General features: G+C 59.8%; 24 non-coding genes across 24 annotated transcripts; 10 read left to right on the plus strand and 14 right to left on the minus strand.

Annotated features, from left to right (window-relative positions):
- Nucleotides 1–345: 345 nt before the first annotated feature.
- Nucleotides 346–418, minus strand: PHYSODRAFT_t561. Its single transcript has one exon. It is a non-coding gene; the product is annotated as a tRNA-Lys (tRNA).
- Nucleotides 419–921: 503 nt separating this feature from the next.
- PHYSODRAFT_t560 lies at nucleotides 922–994 on the minus strand. Its single transcript has one exon. It is a non-coding gene; the product is annotated as a tRNA-Lys (tRNA).
- A 503-nt stretch (nucleotides 995–1,497) lies between these two features.
- PHYSODRAFT_t559 lies at nucleotides 1,498–1,570 on the minus strand. Its single transcript has one exon. It is a non-coding gene; the product is annotated as a tRNA-Lys (tRNA).
- A 503-nt stretch (nucleotides 1,571–2,073) lies between these two features.
- On the minus strand, nucleotides 2,074–2,146 carry PHYSODRAFT_t558. Its single transcript has one exon. It is a non-coding gene; the product is annotated as a tRNA-Lys (tRNA).
- A 502-nt stretch (nucleotides 2,147–2,648) lies between these two features.
- On the minus strand, nucleotides 2,649–2,721 carry PHYSODRAFT_t557. Its single transcript has one exon. It is a non-coding gene; the product is annotated as a tRNA-Lys (tRNA).
- A 502-nt stretch (nucleotides 2,722–3,223) lies between these two features.
- Nucleotides 3,224–3,296, minus strand: PHYSODRAFT_t556. Its single transcript has one exon. It is a non-coding gene; the product is annotated as a tRNA-Lys (tRNA).
- Nucleotides 3,297–3,795: 499 nt separating this feature from the next.
- PHYSODRAFT_t555 lies at nucleotides 3,796–3,868 on the minus strand. Its single transcript has one exon. It is a non-coding gene; the product is annotated as a tRNA-Lys (tRNA).
- A 503-nt stretch (nucleotides 3,869–4,371) lies between these two features.
- On the minus strand, nucleotides 4,372–4,444 carry PHYSODRAFT_t554. Its single transcript has one exon. It is a non-coding gene; the product is annotated as a tRNA-Lys (tRNA).
- A 499-nt stretch (nucleotides 4,445–4,943) lies between these two features.
- Nucleotides 4,944–5,016, minus strand: PHYSODRAFT_t553. The gene has a single exon. It is a non-coding gene; the product is annotated as a tRNA-Lys (tRNA).
- A 503-nt stretch (nucleotides 5,017–5,519) lies between these two features.
- Nucleotides 5,520–5,592, minus strand: PHYSODRAFT_t552. The gene has a single exon. It is a non-coding gene; the product is annotated as a tRNA-Lys (tRNA).
- A 498-nt stretch (nucleotides 5,593–6,090) lies between these two features.
- Nucleotides 6,091–6,163, minus strand: PHYSODRAFT_t551. The gene has a single exon. It is a non-coding gene; the product is annotated as a tRNA-Lys (tRNA).
- A 499-nt stretch (nucleotides 6,164–6,662) lies between these two features.
- Nucleotides 6,663–6,735, minus strand: PHYSODRAFT_t550. Its single transcript has one exon. It is a non-coding gene; the product is annotated as a tRNA-Lys (tRNA).
- Nucleotides 6,736–7,238: 503 nt separating this feature from the next.
- On the minus strand, nucleotides 7,239–7,311 carry PHYSODRAFT_t549. Its single transcript has one exon. It is a non-coding gene; the product is annotated as a tRNA-Lys (tRNA).
- A 503-nt stretch (nucleotides 7,312–7,814) lies between these two features.
- Nucleotides 7,815–7,887, minus strand: PHYSODRAFT_t548. Its single transcript has one exon. It is a non-coding gene; the product is annotated as a tRNA-Lys (tRNA).
- Nucleotides 7,888–8,767: 880 nt separating this feature from the next.
- On the plus strand, nucleotides 8,768–8,840 carry PHYSODRAFT_t360. The gene has a single exon. It is a non-coding gene; the product is annotated as a tRNA-Lys (tRNA).
- Nucleotides 8,841–9,342: 502 nt separating this feature from the next.
- Nucleotides 9,343–9,415, plus strand: PHYSODRAFT_t361. The gene has a single exon. It is a non-coding gene; the product is annotated as a tRNA-Lys (tRNA).
- Nucleotides 9,416–9,934: 519 nt separating this feature from the next.
- PHYSODRAFT_t362 lies at nucleotides 9,935–10,007 on the plus strand. Its single transcript has one exon. It is a non-coding gene; the product is annotated as a tRNA-Lys (tRNA).
- A 502-nt stretch (nucleotides 10,008–10,509) lies between these two features.
- On the plus strand, nucleotides 10,510–10,582 carry PHYSODRAFT_t363. Its single transcript has one exon. It is a non-coding gene; the product is annotated as a tRNA-Lys (tRNA).
- Nucleotides 10,583–11,081: 499 nt separating this feature from the next.
- On the plus strand, nucleotides 11,082–11,154 carry PHYSODRAFT_t364. Its single transcript has one exon. It is a non-coding gene; the product is annotated as a tRNA-Lys (tRNA).
- A 502-nt stretch (nucleotides 11,155–11,656) lies between these two features.
- On the plus strand, nucleotides 11,657–11,729 carry PHYSODRAFT_t365. The gene has a single exon. It is a non-coding gene; the product is annotated as a tRNA-Lys (tRNA).
- Nucleotides 11,730–12,232: 503 nt separating this feature from the next.
- On the plus strand, nucleotides 12,233–12,305 carry PHYSODRAFT_t366. Its single transcript has one exon. It is a non-coding gene; the product is annotated as a tRNA-Lys (tRNA).
- A 519-nt stretch (nucleotides 12,306–12,824) lies between these two features.
- PHYSODRAFT_t367 lies at nucleotides 12,825–12,897 on the plus strand. The gene has a single exon. It is a non-coding gene; the product is annotated as a tRNA-Lys (tRNA).
- A 503-nt stretch (nucleotides 12,898–13,400) lies between these two features.
- Nucleotides 13,401–13,473, plus strand: PHYSODRAFT_t368. Its single transcript has one exon. It is a non-coding gene; the product is annotated as a tRNA-Lys (tRNA).
- A 503-nt stretch (nucleotides 13,474–13,976) lies between these two features.
- PHYSODRAFT_t369 lies at nucleotides 13,977–14,049 on the plus strand. The gene has a single exon. It is a non-coding gene; the product is annotated as a tRNA-Lys (tRNA).
- Nucleotides 14,050–14,215: the final 166 nt, after the last annotated feature.

Below are 14,215 nucleotides of genomic sequence, written 5' to 3' on the forward strand. Positions count from 1 at the left end.
ACGGATCACCGCATCGACTACCGCCAACAGCTTCAGCATCTGCCTCTGGTGCCCCCGCTACGTCCTCATCGCACCAGCGCCTCGTCCGCTGGTTGCTTCGTGCAGCCAAGGTCACGCGCCGCCAGACGCGCATCGCCCTTCGGCCGGCCGCAGTCGCAGGTGACGGGTCGCGAGTCGGGGCCCCAGCCGCCAAGCCCGACGGACATGATCGAGAGACCTTTCTCGAACTCAATGGACAAGCCAGCGACTCCGACATGCGAGCGGGCAGCGACCCACGCACGCATCAACCCGCAGACACGCAGAAAGACGAGCAAGGCATTCCGGAGCAAGAAAGACAAAAGTAGTCGCCCACCGTGGGGCTCGAACCCACGACCACAAGATTAAGAGTCTTGCGCTCTACCGACTGAGCTAGACGGGCTTCATATCCACTACCACACCACAAAAATACAAAATCAAACACCACGCAAACCACAACCAAACACACACACGCACGCTCGCGCCACACAACCACACGCCACACATGCCTCTCGCTATCCACCCATACCATCCACATACGAACACGCCGCATCCACAGACACGGATCACCGCATCGACTACCGCCAACAGCTTCAGCATCTGCCTCTGGTGCCCCCGCTACGTCCTCATCGCACCAGCGCCTCGTCCGCTGGTTGCTTCGTGCAGCCAAGGTCACGCGCCGCCAGACGCGCATCGCCCTTCGGCCGGCCGCAGTCGCAGGTGACGGGTCGCGAGTCGGGGCCCCAGCCGCCAAGCCCGACGGACATGATCGAGAGACCTTTCTCGAACTCAATGGACAAGCCAGCGACTCCGACATGCGAGCGGGCAGCGACCCACGCACGCATCAACCCGCAGACACGCAGAAAGACGAGCAAGGCATTCCGGAGCAAGAAAGACAAAAGTAGTCGCCCACCGTGGGGCTCGAACCCACGACCACAAGATTAAGAGTCTTGCGCTCTACCGACTGAGCTAGACGGGCTTCATATCCACTACCACACCACAAAAATACAAAATCAAACACCACGCACACCACAACCAAACACACACACGCACGCTCGCGCCACACAACCACACGCCACACATGCCTCTCGCTATCCACCCATACCATCCACATACGAACACGCCGCATCCACAGACACGGATCACCGCATCGACTACCGCCAACAGCTTCAGCATCTGCCTCTGGTGCCCCCGCTACGTCCTCATCGCACCAGCGCCTCGTCCGCTGGTTGCTTCGTGCAGCCAAGGTCACGCGCCGCCAGACGCGCATCGCCCTTCGGCCGGCCGCAGTCGCAGGTGACGGGTCGCGAGTCGGGGCCCCAGCCGCCAAGCCCGACGGACATGATCGAGAGACCTTTCTCGAACTCAATGGACAAGCCAGCGACTCCGACATGCGAGCGGGCAGCGACCCACGCACGCATCAACCCGCAGACACGCAGAAAGACGAGCAAGGCATTCCGGAGCAAGAAAGACAAAAGTAGTCGCCCACCGTGGGGCTCGAACCCACGACCACAAGATTAAGAGTCTTGCGCTCTACCGACTGAGCTAGACGGGCTTCATATCCACTACCACACCACACAAATACAAAATCAAACACCACGCACACCACAACCAAACACACACACGCACGCTCGCGCCACACAACCACACGCCACACATGCCTCTCGCTATCCACCCATACCATCCACATACGAACACGCCGCATCCACAGACACGGATCACCGCATCGACTACCGCCAACAGCTTCAGCATCTGCCTCTGGTGCCCCCGCTACGTCCTCATCGCACCAGCGCCTCGTCCGCTGGTTGCTTCGTGCAGCCAAGGTCACGCGCCGCCAGACGCGCATCGCCCTTCGGCCGGCCGCAGTCGCAGGTGACGGGTCGCGAGTCGGGGCCCCAGCCGCCAAGCCCGACGGACATGATCGAGAGACCTTTCTCGAACTCAATGGACAAGCCAGCGACTCCGACATGCGAGCGGGCAGCGACCCACGCACGCATCAACCCGCAGACACGCAGAAAGACGAGCAAGGCATTCCGGAGCAAGAAAGACAAAAGTAGTCGCCCACCGTGGGGCTCGAACCCACGACCACAAGATTAAGAGTCTTGCGCTCTACCGACTGAGCTAGACGGGCTTCATATCCACTACCACACCACAAAAATACAAAATCAAACACCACGCAAACCACAACCAAACACACACACGCACGCTCGCGCCACACAACCACACGCCACACATGCCTCTCGCTATCCACCCATACCATCCACATACGAACACGCCGCATCCATAGACACGGATCACCGCATCGACTACCGCCAACAGCTTCAGCATCTGCCTCTGGTGCCCCGCTACGTCCTCATCGCACCAGCGCCTCGTCCGCTGGTTGCTTCGTGCAGCCAAGGTCACGCGCCGCCAGACGCGCATCGCCCTTCGGCCGGCCGCAGTCGCAGGTGACGGGTCGCGAGTCGGGGCCCCAGCTGCCAAGCCCGACGGACATGATCGAGAGACCTTTCTCGAACTCAATGGACAAGCCAGCGACTCCGACATGCGAGCGGGCAGCGACCCACGCACGCATCAACCCGCAGACACGCAGAAAGACGAGCAAGGCATTCCGGAGCAAGAAAGACAAAAGTAGTCGCCCACCGTGGGGCTCGAACCCACGACCACAAGATTAAGAGTCTTGCGCTCTACCGACTGAGCTAGACGGGCTTCATATCCACTACCACACCACAAAAATACAAAATCAAACACCACGCACACCACAACCAAACACACACACGCACGCTCGCGCCACACAACCACACGCCACACATGCCTCTCGCTATCCACCCATACCATCCACATACGAACACGCCGCATCCACAGACACGGATCACCGCATCGACTACCGCCAACAGCTTCAGCATCTGCCTCTGGTCCCCCGCTACGTCCTCATCGCACCAGCGCCTCGTCCGCTGGTTGCTTCGTGCAGCCAAGGTCACGCGCCGCCAGACGCGCATCGCCCTTCGGCCGGCCGCAGTCGCAGGTGACGGGTCGCGAGTCGGGGCCCCAGCCGCCAAGCCCGACGGACATGATCGAGAGACCTTTCTCGAACTCAATGGACAAGCCAGCGACTCCGACATGCGAGCGGGCAGCGACCCACGCACGCATCAACCCGCAGACACGCAGAAAGACGAGCAAGGCATTCCGGAGCAAGAAAGACAAAAGTAGTCGCCCACCGTGGGGCTCGAACCCACGACCACAAGATTAAGAGTCTTGCGCTCTACCGACTGAGCTAGACGGGCTTCATATCCACTACCACACCACAAAAATACAAAATCAAACACCACGCACACCACAACCAAACACACACACGCACGCTCGCGCCACACAACCACACGCCACACATGCCTCTCGCTATCCACCCATACCATCCACATACGAACACGCCGCATCCACAGACACGGATCACCGCATCGACCGCCAACAGCTTCAGCATCTGCCTCTGGTCCCCCGCTACGTCCTCATCGCACCAGCGCCTCGTCCGCTGGTTGCTTCGTGCAGCCAAGGTCACGCGCCGCCAGACGCGCATCGCCCTTCGGCCGGCCGCAGTCGCAGGTGACGGGTCGCGAGTCGGGGCCCCAGCCGCCAAGCCCGACGGACATGATCGAGAGACCTTTCTCGAACTCAATGGACAAGCCAGCGACTCCGACATGCGAGCGGGCAGCGACCCACGCACGCATCAACCCGCAGACACGCAGAAAGACGAGCAAGGCATTCCGGAGCAAGAAAGACAAAAGTAGTCGCCCACCGTGGGGCTCGAACCCACGACCACAAGATTAAGAGTCTTGCGCTCTACCGACTGAGCTAGACGGGCTTCATATCCACTACCACACCACAAAAATACAAAATCAAACACCACGCACACCACAACCAAACACACACACGCACGCTCGCGCCACACAACCACACGCCACACATGCCTCTCGCTATCCACCCATACCATCCACATACGAACACGCCGCATCCACAGACACGGATCACCGCATCGACTACCGCCAACAGCTTCAGCATCTGCCTCTGGTGCCCCCGCTACGTCCTCATCGCACCAGCGCCTCGTCCGCTGGTTGCTTCGTGCAGCCAAGGTCACGCGCCGCCAGACGCGCATCGCCCTTCGGCCGGCCGCAGTCGCAGGTGACGGGTCGCGAGTCGGGGCCCCAGCCGCCAAGCCCGACGGACATGATCGAGAGACCTTTCTCGAACTCAATGGACAAGCCAGCGACTCCGACATGCGAGCGGGCAGCGACCCACGCACGCATCAACCCGCAGACACGCAGAAAGACGAGCAAGGCATTCCGGAGCAAGAAAGACAAAAGCAGTCGCCCACCGTGGGGCTCGAACCCACGACCACAAGATTAAGAGTCTTGCGCTCTACCGACTGAGCTAGACGGGCTTCATATCCACTACCACACCACAAAAATACAAAATCAAACACCACGCAAACCACAACCAAACACACACACGCACGCTCGCGCCACACAACCACACGCCACACATGCCTCTCGCTATCCACCCATACCATCCACATACGAACACGCCGCATCCACAGACACGGATCACCGCATCGACCGCCAACAGCTTCAGCATCTGCCTCTGGTCCCCCGCTACGTCCTCATCGCACCAGCGCCTCGTCCGCTGGTTGCTTCGTGCAGCCAAGGTCACGCGCCGCCAGACGCGCATCGCCCTTCGGCCGGCCGCAGTCGCAGGTGACGGGTCGCGAGTCGGGGCCCCAGCCGCCAAGCCCGACGGACATGATCGAGAGACCTTTCTCGAACTCAATGGACAAGCCAGCGACTCCGACATGCGAGCGGGCAGCGACCCACGCACGCATCAACCCGCAGACACGCAGAAAGACGAGCAAGGCATTCCGGAGCAAGAAAGACAAAAGTAGTCGCCCACCGTGGGGCTCGAACCCACGACCACAAGATTAAGAGTCTTGCGCTCTACCGACTGAGCTAGACGGGCTTCATATCCACTACCACACCACAAAAATACAAAATCAAACACCACGCACACCACAACCAAACACACACACGCACGCTCGCGCCACACAACCACACGCCACACATGCCTCTCGCTATCCACCCATACCATCTACATACGAACACGCCGCATCCACAGACACGGATCACCGCATCGACTACCGCCAACAGCTTCAGCATCTGCCTCTGGTGCCCCCGCTACGTCCTCATCGCACCAGCGCCTCGTCCGCTGGTTGCTTCGTGCAGCCAAGGTCACGCGCCGCCAGACGCGCATCGCCCTTCGGCCGGCCGCAGTCGCAGGTGACGGGTCGCGAGTCGGGGCCCCAGCCGCCAAGCCCGACGGACATGATCGAGAGACCTTTCTCGAACTCAATGGACAAGCCAGCGACTCCGACATGCGAGCGGGCAGCGACCCACGCACGCATCAACCCGCAGACACGCAGAAAGACGAGCAAGGCATTCCGGAGCAAGAAAGACAAAAGTAGTCGCCCACCGTGGGGCTCGAACCCACGACCACAAGATTAAGAGTCTTGCGCTCTACCGACTGAGCTAGACGGGCTTCATATCCACTACCACATCACAAAAATACAAAATCAAACACCACGCACACCACAACCAAACACACACACGCACGCTCGCGCCACACAACCACACGCCACACATGCCTCTCGCTATCATACCATCCACATACGAACACGCCGCATCCACAGACACGGATCACCGCATCGACTACCGCCAACAGCTTCAGCATCTGCCTCTGGTGCCCCCGCTACGTCCTCATCGCACCAGCGCCTCGTCCGCTGGTTGCTTCGTGCAGCCAAGGTCACGCGCCGCCAGACGCGCATCGCCCTTCGGCCGGCCGCAGTCGCAGGTGACGGGTCGCGAGTCGGGGCCCCAGCCGCCAAGCCCGACGGACATGATCGAGAGACCTTTCTCGAACTCAATGGACAAGCCAGCGACTCCGACATGCGAGCGGGCAGCGACCCACGCACGCATCAACCCGCAGACACGCAGAAAGACGAGCAAGGCATTCCGGAGCAAGAAAGACAAAAGCAGTCGCCCACCGTGGGGCTCGAACCCACGACCACAAGATTAAGAGTCTTGCGCTCTACCGACTGAGCTAGACGGGCTTCATATCCACTACCACATCACAAAAATACAAAATCAAACACCACGCACACCACAACCAAACACACACACGCACGCTCGCGCCACACAACCACACGCCACACATGCCTCTCGCTATCCACCCATACCATCCACATACGAACACGCCGCATCCACAGACACGGATCACCGCATCGACCGCCAACAGCTTCAGCATCTGCCTCTGGTCCCCCGCTACGTCCTCATCGCACCAGCGCCTCGTCCGCTGGTTGCTTCGTGCAGCCAAGGTCACGCGCCGCCAGACGCGCATCGCCCTTCGGCCGGCCGCAGTCGCAGGTGACGGGTCGCGAGTCGGGGCCCCAGCCGCCAAGCCCGACGGACATGATCGAGAGACCTTTCTCGAACTCAATGGACAAGCCAGCGACTCCGACATGCGAGCGGGCAGCGACCCACGCACGCATCAACCCGCAGACACGCAGAAAGACGAGCAAGGCATTCCGGAGCAAGAAAGACAAAAGTAGTCGCCCACCGTGGGGCTCGAACCCACGACCACAAGATTAAGAGTCTTGCGCTCTACCGACTGAGCTAGACGGGCTTCATATCCACTACCACATCACAAAAATACAAAATCAAACACCACGCACACCACAACCAAACACACACACGCACGCTCGCGCCACACAACCACACGCCACACATGCCTCTCGCTATCCACCCATACCATCCACATACGAACACGCCGCATCCACAGACACGGATCACCGCATCGACTACCGCCAACAGCTTCAGCATCTGCCTCTGGTGCCCCCGCTACGTCCTCATCGCACCAGCGCCTCGTCCGCTGGTTGCTTCGTGCAGCCAAGGTCACGCGCCGCCAGACGCGCATCGCCCTTCGGCCGGCCGCAGTCGCAGGTGACGGGTCGCGAGTCGGGGCCCCAGCCGCCAAGCCCGACGGACATGATCGAGAGACCTTTCTCGAACTCAATGGACAAGCCAGCGACTCCGACATGCGAGCGGGCAGCGACCCACGCACGCATCAACCCGCAGACACGCAGAAAGACGAGCAAGGCATTCCGGAGCAAGAAAGACAAAAGTAGTCGCCCACCGTGGGGCTCGAACCCACGACCACAAGATTAAGAGTCTTGCGCTCTACCGACTGAGCTAGACGGGCTTCATATCCACTACCACATCACAAAAATACAAAATCAAACACCACGCACACCACAACCAAACACACACACGCACGCTCGCGCCACACAACCACACGCCACACATGCCTCTCGCTATCCACCCATACCATCCACATACGAACACGCCGCATCCACAGACACGGATCACCGCATCGACTACCGCCAACAGCTTCAGCATCTGCCTCTGGTGCCCCCGCTACGTCCTCATCGCACCAGCGCCTCGTCCGCTGGTTGCTTCGTGCAGCCAAGGTCACGCGCCGCCAGACGCGCATCGCCCTTCGGCCGGCCGCAGTCGCAGGTGACGGGTCGCGAGTCGGGGCCCCAGCCGCCAAGCCCGACGGACATGATCGAGAGACCTTTCTCGAACTCAATGGACAAGCCAGCGACTCCGACATGCGAGCGGGCAGCGACCCACGCACGCATCAACCCGCAGACACGCAGAAAGACGAGCAAGGCATTCCGGAGCAAGAAAGACAAAAGCAGTCGCCCACCGTGGGGCTCGAACCCACGACCACAAGATTAAGAGTCTTGCGCTCTACCGACTGAGCTAGACGGGCTTCATATCCACTACCACATCACAAAAATACAAAATCAAACACCACGCACACCACAACCAAACACACACACGCACGCTCGCGCCACACAACCACACGCCACACATGCCTCTCGCTATCCACCCATACCATCCACATACGAACACGCCGCATCCACAGACACGGATCACCGCATCGACCGCCAACAGCTTCAGCATCTGCCTCTGGTCCCCCGCTACGTCCTCATCGCACCAGCGCCTCGTCCGCTGGTTGCTTCGTGCAGCCAAGGTGCATTAGTGCAATGCATGGAAGAAGTAAGTGATTCATAGAAAATCTGCAGGCCGGTCGCCATGCCTGCAGCGGGATGCCAACAAGCGTGTGGCATGAATAATTAACGTGTACCACACCAAGCATATGCATCTGGTTGAGGCCATTTATCTTAGATTTGTATGAAAACCCTAGTGGTGCCTCAAATTGCGAAAAGTAATGCGCCTCAAAACTCCGGATTGTGGCAAAGAGGCATAAGTGCCTCAACTAGAGCACCCTGGGGATTATGGTGGAATGTATGGAGAAGTCGCACACCAGATGACACGAACAACGAGGCCACAAAGACAACAAGAGGCGCAGCTTGTGATCGATGAGTGCTAGCCACACTTCACAATGGTCAACAGTGGCTCGTGCCACGGCGTGTACAGTACTACGGCGCCGTAGCAGATATTGGTTCGACCACTGGAAAGACTACTCAATTGTTATTATTTGTATCAACGCAACCAGTGTTGATGCTCCGACACTCTGAGGTTTTGCGTTACAAGCGCACGACCCATGGTCATCTTGTCTCGTGGGCACCGGTACCCAGTAAGCGTATGTTGATTTTGTATTTTTGTGGTGTGGTAGTGGATATGAAGCCCGTCTAGCTCAGTCGGTAGAGCGCAAGACTCTTAATCTTGTGGTCGTGGGTTCGAGCCCCACGGTGGGCGACTACTTTTGTCTTTCTTGCTCCGGAATGCCTTGCTCGTCTTTCTGCGTGTCTGCGGGTTGATGCGTGCGTGGGTCGCTGCCCGCTCGCATGTCGGAGTCGCTGGCTTGTCCATTGAGTTCGAGAAAGGTCTCTCGATCATGTCCGTCGGGCTTGGCGGCTGGGGCCCCGACTCGCGACCCGTCACCTGCGACTGCGGCCGGCCGAAGGGCGATGCGCGTCTGGCGGCGCGTGACCTTGGCTGCACGAAGCAACCAGCGGACGAGGCGCTGGTGCGATGAGGACGTAGCGGGGGACCAGAGGCAGATGCTGAAGCTGTTGGCGGTAGTCGATGCGGTGATCCGTGTCTATGGATGCGGCGTGTTCGTATGTGGATGGTATGGGTGGATAGCGAGAGGCATGTGTGGCGTGTGGTTGTGTGGCGCGAGCGTGCGTGTGTGTGTTTGGTTGTGGTTTGCGTGGTGTTTGATTTTGTATTTTTGTGGTGTGGTAGTGGATATGAAGCCCGTCTAGCTCAGTCGGTAGAGCGCAAGACTCTTAATCTTGTGGTCGTGGGTTCGAGCCCCACGGTGGGCGACTACTTTTGTCTTTCTTGCTCCGGAATGCCTTGCTCGTCTTTCTGCGTGTCTGCGGGTTGATGCGTGCGTGGGTTGATGCGTGCGTGGGTCGCTGCCCGCTCGCATGTCGGAGTCGCTGGCTTGTCCATTGAGTTCGAGAGAGGTCTCTCGATCATGTCCGTCGGGCTTGGCGGCTGGGGCCCCGACTCGCGACCCGTCACCTGCGACTGCGGCCGGCCGAAGGGCGATGCGCGTCTGGCGGCGCGTGACCTTGGCTGCACGAAGCAACCAGCGGACGAGGCGCTGGTGCGATGAGGACGTAGCGGGGGCACCAGAGGCAGATGCTGAAGCTGTTGGCGGTAGTCGATGCGGTGATCCGTGTCTATGGATGCGGCGTGTTCGTATGTGGATGGTATGGGTGGATAGCGAGAGGCATGTGTGGCGTGTGGTTGTGTGGCGCGAGCGTGCGTGTGTGTGTTTGGTTGTGGTGTGCGTGGTGTTTGATTTTGTATTTTTGTGGTGTGGTAGTGGATATGAAGCCCGTCTAGCTCAGTCGGTAGAGCGCAAGACTCTTAATCTTGTGGTCGTGGGTTCGAGCCCCACGGTGGGCGACTGCTTTTGTCTTTCTTGCTCCGGAATGCCTTGCTCGTCTTTCTGCGTGTCTGCGGGTTGATGCGTGCGTGGGTCGCTGCCCGCTCGCATGTCGGAGTCGCTGGCTTGTCCATTGAGTTCGAGAAAGGTCTCTCGATCATGTCCGTCGGGCTTGGCGGCTGGGGCCCCGACTCGCGACCCGTCACCTGCGACTGCGGCCGGCCGAAGGGCGATGCGCGTCTGGCGGCGCGTGACCTTGGCTGCACGAAGCAACCAGCGGACGAGGCGCTGGTGCGATGAGGACGTAGCGGGGGACCAGAGGCAGATGCTGAAGCTGTTGGCGGTAGTCGATGCGGTGATCCGTGTCTGTGGATGCGGCGTGTTCGTATGTGGATGGTATGGGTGGATAGCGAGAGGCATGTGTGGCGTGTGGTTGTGTGGCGCGAGCGTGCGTGTGTGTGTTTGGTTGTGGTGTGCGTGGTGTTTGATTTTGTATTTTTGTGGTGTGGTAGTGGATATGAAGCCCGTCTAGCTCAGTCGGTAGAGCGCAAGACTCTTAATCTTGTGGTCGTGGGTTCGAGCCCCACGGTGGGCGACTACTTTTGTCTTTCTTGCTCCGGAATGCCTTGCTCGTCTTTCTGCGTGTCTGCGGGTTGATGCGTGCGTGGGTCGCTGCCCGCTCGCATGTCGGAGTCGCTGGCTTGTCCATTGAGTTCGAGAAAGGTCTCTCGATCATGTCCGTCGGGCTTGGCGGCTGGGGCCCCGACTCGCGACCCGTCACCTGCGACTGCGGCCGGCCGAAGGGCGATGCGCGTCTGGCGGCGCGTGACCTTGGCTGCACGAAGCAACCAGCGGACGAGGCGCTGGTGCGATGAGGACGTAGCGGGGGACCAGAGGCAGATGCTGAAGCTGTTGGCGGTCGATGCGGTGATCCGTGTCTGTGGATGCGGCGTGTTCGTATGTGGATGGTATGGGTGGATAGCGAGAGGCATGTGTGGCGTGTGGTTGTGTGGCGCGAGCGTGCGTGTGTGTGTTTGGTTGTGGTTTGCGTGGTGTTTGATTTTGTATTTTTGTGATGTGGTAGTGGATATGAAGCCCGTCTAGCTCAGTCGGTAGAGCGCAAGACTCTTAATCTTGTGGTCGTGGGTTCGAGCCCCACGGTGGGCGACTGCTTTTGTCTTTCTTGCTCCGGAATGCCTTGCTCGTCTTTCTGCGTGTCTGCGGGTTGATGCGTGCGTGGGTCGCTGCCCGCTCGCATGTCGGAGTCGCTGGCTTGTCCATTGAGTTCGAGAAAGGTCTCTCGATCATGTCCGTCGGGCTTGGCGGCTGGGGCCCCGACTCGCGACCCGTCACCTGCGACTGCGGCCGGCCGAAGGGCGATGCGCGTCTGGCGGCGCGTGACCTTGGCTGCACGAAGCAACCAGCGGACGAGGCGCTGGTGCGATGAGGACGTAGCGGGGGACCAGAGGCAGATGCTGAAGCTGTTGGCGGTAGTCGATGCGGTGATCCGTGTCTGTGGATGCGGCGTGTTCGTATGTGGATGGTATGGGTGGATAGCGAGAGGCATGTGTGGCGTGTGGTTGTGTGGCGCGAGCGTGCGTGTGTGTGTTTGGTTGTGGTTTGCGTGGTGTTTGATTTTGTATTTTTGTGGTGTGGTAGTGGATATGAAGCCCGTCTAGCTCAGTCGGTAGAGCGCAAGACTCTTAATCTTGTGGTCGTGGGTTCGAGCCCCACGGTGGGCGACTACTTTTGTCTTTCTTGCTCCGGAATGCCTTGCTCGTCTTTCTGCGTGTCTGCGGGTTGATGCGTGCGTGGGTCGCTGCCCGCTCGCATGTCGGAGTCGCTGGCTTGTCCATTGAGTTCGAGAAAGGTCTCTCGATCATGTCCGTCGGGCTTGGCGGCTGGGGCCCCGACTCGCGACCCGTCACCTGCGACTGCGGCCGGCCGAAGGGCGATGCGCGTCTGGCGGCGCGTGACCTTGGCTGCACGAAGCAACCAGCGGACGAGGCGCTGGTGCGATGAGGACGTAGCGGGGGCACCAGAGGCAGATGCTGAAGCTGTTGGCGGTAGTCGATGCGGTGATCCGTGTCTGTGGATGCGGCGTGTTCGTATGTGGATGGTATGGGTGGATAGCGAGAGGCATGTGTGGCGTGTGGTTGTGTGGCGCGAGCGTGCGTGTGTGTGTTTGGTTGTGGTGTGCGTGGTGTTTGATTTTGTATTTTTGTGGTGTGGTAGTGGATATGAAGCCCGTCTAGCTCAGTCGGTAGAGCGCAAGACTCTTAATCTTGTGGTCGTGGGTTCGAGCCCCACGGTGGGCGACTACTTTTGTCTTTCTTGCTCCGGAATGCCTTGCTCGTCTTTCTGCGTGTCTGCGGGTTGATGCGTGCGTGGGTTGATGCGTGCGTGGGTCGCTGCCCGCTCGCATGTCGGAGTCGCTGGCTTGTCCATTGAGTTCGAGAGAGGTCTCTCGATCATGTCCGTCGGGCTTGGCGGCTGGGGCCCCGACTCGCGACCCGTCACCTGCGACTGCGGCCGGCCGAAGGGCGATGCGCGTCTGGCGGCGCGTGACCTTGGCTGCACGAAGCAACCAGCGGACGAGGCGCTGGTGCGATGAGGACGTAGCGGGGGCACCAGAGGCAGATGCTGAAGCTGTTGGCGGTAGTCGATGCGGTGATCCGTGTCTGTGGATGCGGCGTGTTCGTATGTGGATGGTATGGGTGGATAGCGAGAGGCATGTGTGGCGTGTGGTTGTGTGGCGCGAGCGTGCGTGTGTGTGTTTGGTTGTGGTGTGCGTGGTGTTTGATTTTGTATTTTTGTGGTGTGGTAGTGGATATGAAGCCCGTCTAGCTCAGTCGGTAGAGCGCAAGACTCTTAATCTTGTGGTCGTGGGTTCGAGCCCCACGGTGGGCGACTACTTTTGTCTTTCTTGCTCCGGAATGCCTTGCTCGTCTTTCTGCGTGTCTGCGGGTTGATGCGTGCGTGGGTCGCTGCCCGCTCGCATGTCGGAGTCGCTGGCTTGTCCATTGAGTTCGAGAAAGGTCTCTCGATCATGTCCGTCGGGCTTGGCGGCTGGGGCCCCGACTCGCGACCCGTCACCTGCGACTGCGGCCGGCCCAAGGGCGATGCGCGTCTGGCGGCGCGTGACCTTGGCTGCACGAAGCAACCAGCGGACGAGGCGCTGGTGCGATGAGGACGTAGCGGGGGCACCAGAGGCAGATGCTGAAGCTGTTGGCGGTAGTCGATGCGGTGATCCGTGTCTGTGGATGCGGCGCGTTCGTATGTGGATGGTATGGGTGGATAGCGAGAGGCATGTGTGGCGTGTGGTTGTGTGGCGCGAGCGTGCGTGTGTGTGTTTGGTTGTGGTTTGCGTGGTGTTTGATTTTGTATTTTTGTGGTGTGGTAGTGGATATGAAGCCCGTCTAGCTCAGTCGGTAGAGCGCAAGACTCTTAATCTTGTGGTCGTGGGTTCGAGCCCCACGGTGGGCGACTACTTTTGTCTTTCTTGCTCCGGAATGCCTTGCTCGTCTTTCTGCGTGTCTGCGGGTTGATGCGTGCGTGGGTCGCTGCCCGCTCGCATGTCGGAGTCGCTGGCTTGTCCATTGAGTTCGAGAAAGGTCTCTCGATCATGTCCGTCGGGCTTGGCGGCTGGGGCCCCGACTCGCGACCCGTCACCTGCGACTGCGGCCGGCCCAAGGGCGATGCGCGTCTGGCGGCGCGTGACCTTGGCTGCACGAAGCAACCAGCGGACGAGGCGCTGGTGCGATGAGGACGTAGCGGGGGCACCAGAGGCAGATGCTGAAGCTGTTGGCGGTAGTCGATGCGGTGATCCGTGTCTGTGGATGCGGCGTGTTCGTATGTGGATGGTATGGGTGGATAGCGAGAGGCATGTGTGGCGTGTGGTTGTGTGGCGCGAGCGTGCGTGTGTGTGTTTGGTTGTGGTGTGCGTGGTGTTTGATTTTGTATTTTTGTGGTGTGGTAGTGGATATGAAGCCCGTCTAGCTCAGTCGGTAGAGCGCAAGACTCTTAATCTTGTGGTCGTGGGTTCGAGCCCCACGGTGGGCGACTACTTTTGTCTTTCTTGCTCCGGAATGCCTTGCTCGTCTTTCTGCGTGTCTGCGGGTTGATGCGTGCGTGGGTCGCTGCCCGCTCGCATGTCGGAGTCGCTGGCTTGTCCATTGAGTTCGAGAAAGGTCTCTCGATCATGTCCGTCGGGCTTGGCGGCTGGGGC

The sequence above is a fragment of the Phytophthora sojae genome (assembly GCF_000149755.1).
Source record: "Phytophthora sojae unplaced genomic scaffold PHYSOscaffold_2, whole genome shotgun sequence".
Lineage (NCBI taxonomy): Eukaryota > Oomycota > Peronosporomycetes > Peronosporales > Peronosporaceae > Phytophthora > Phytophthora sojae.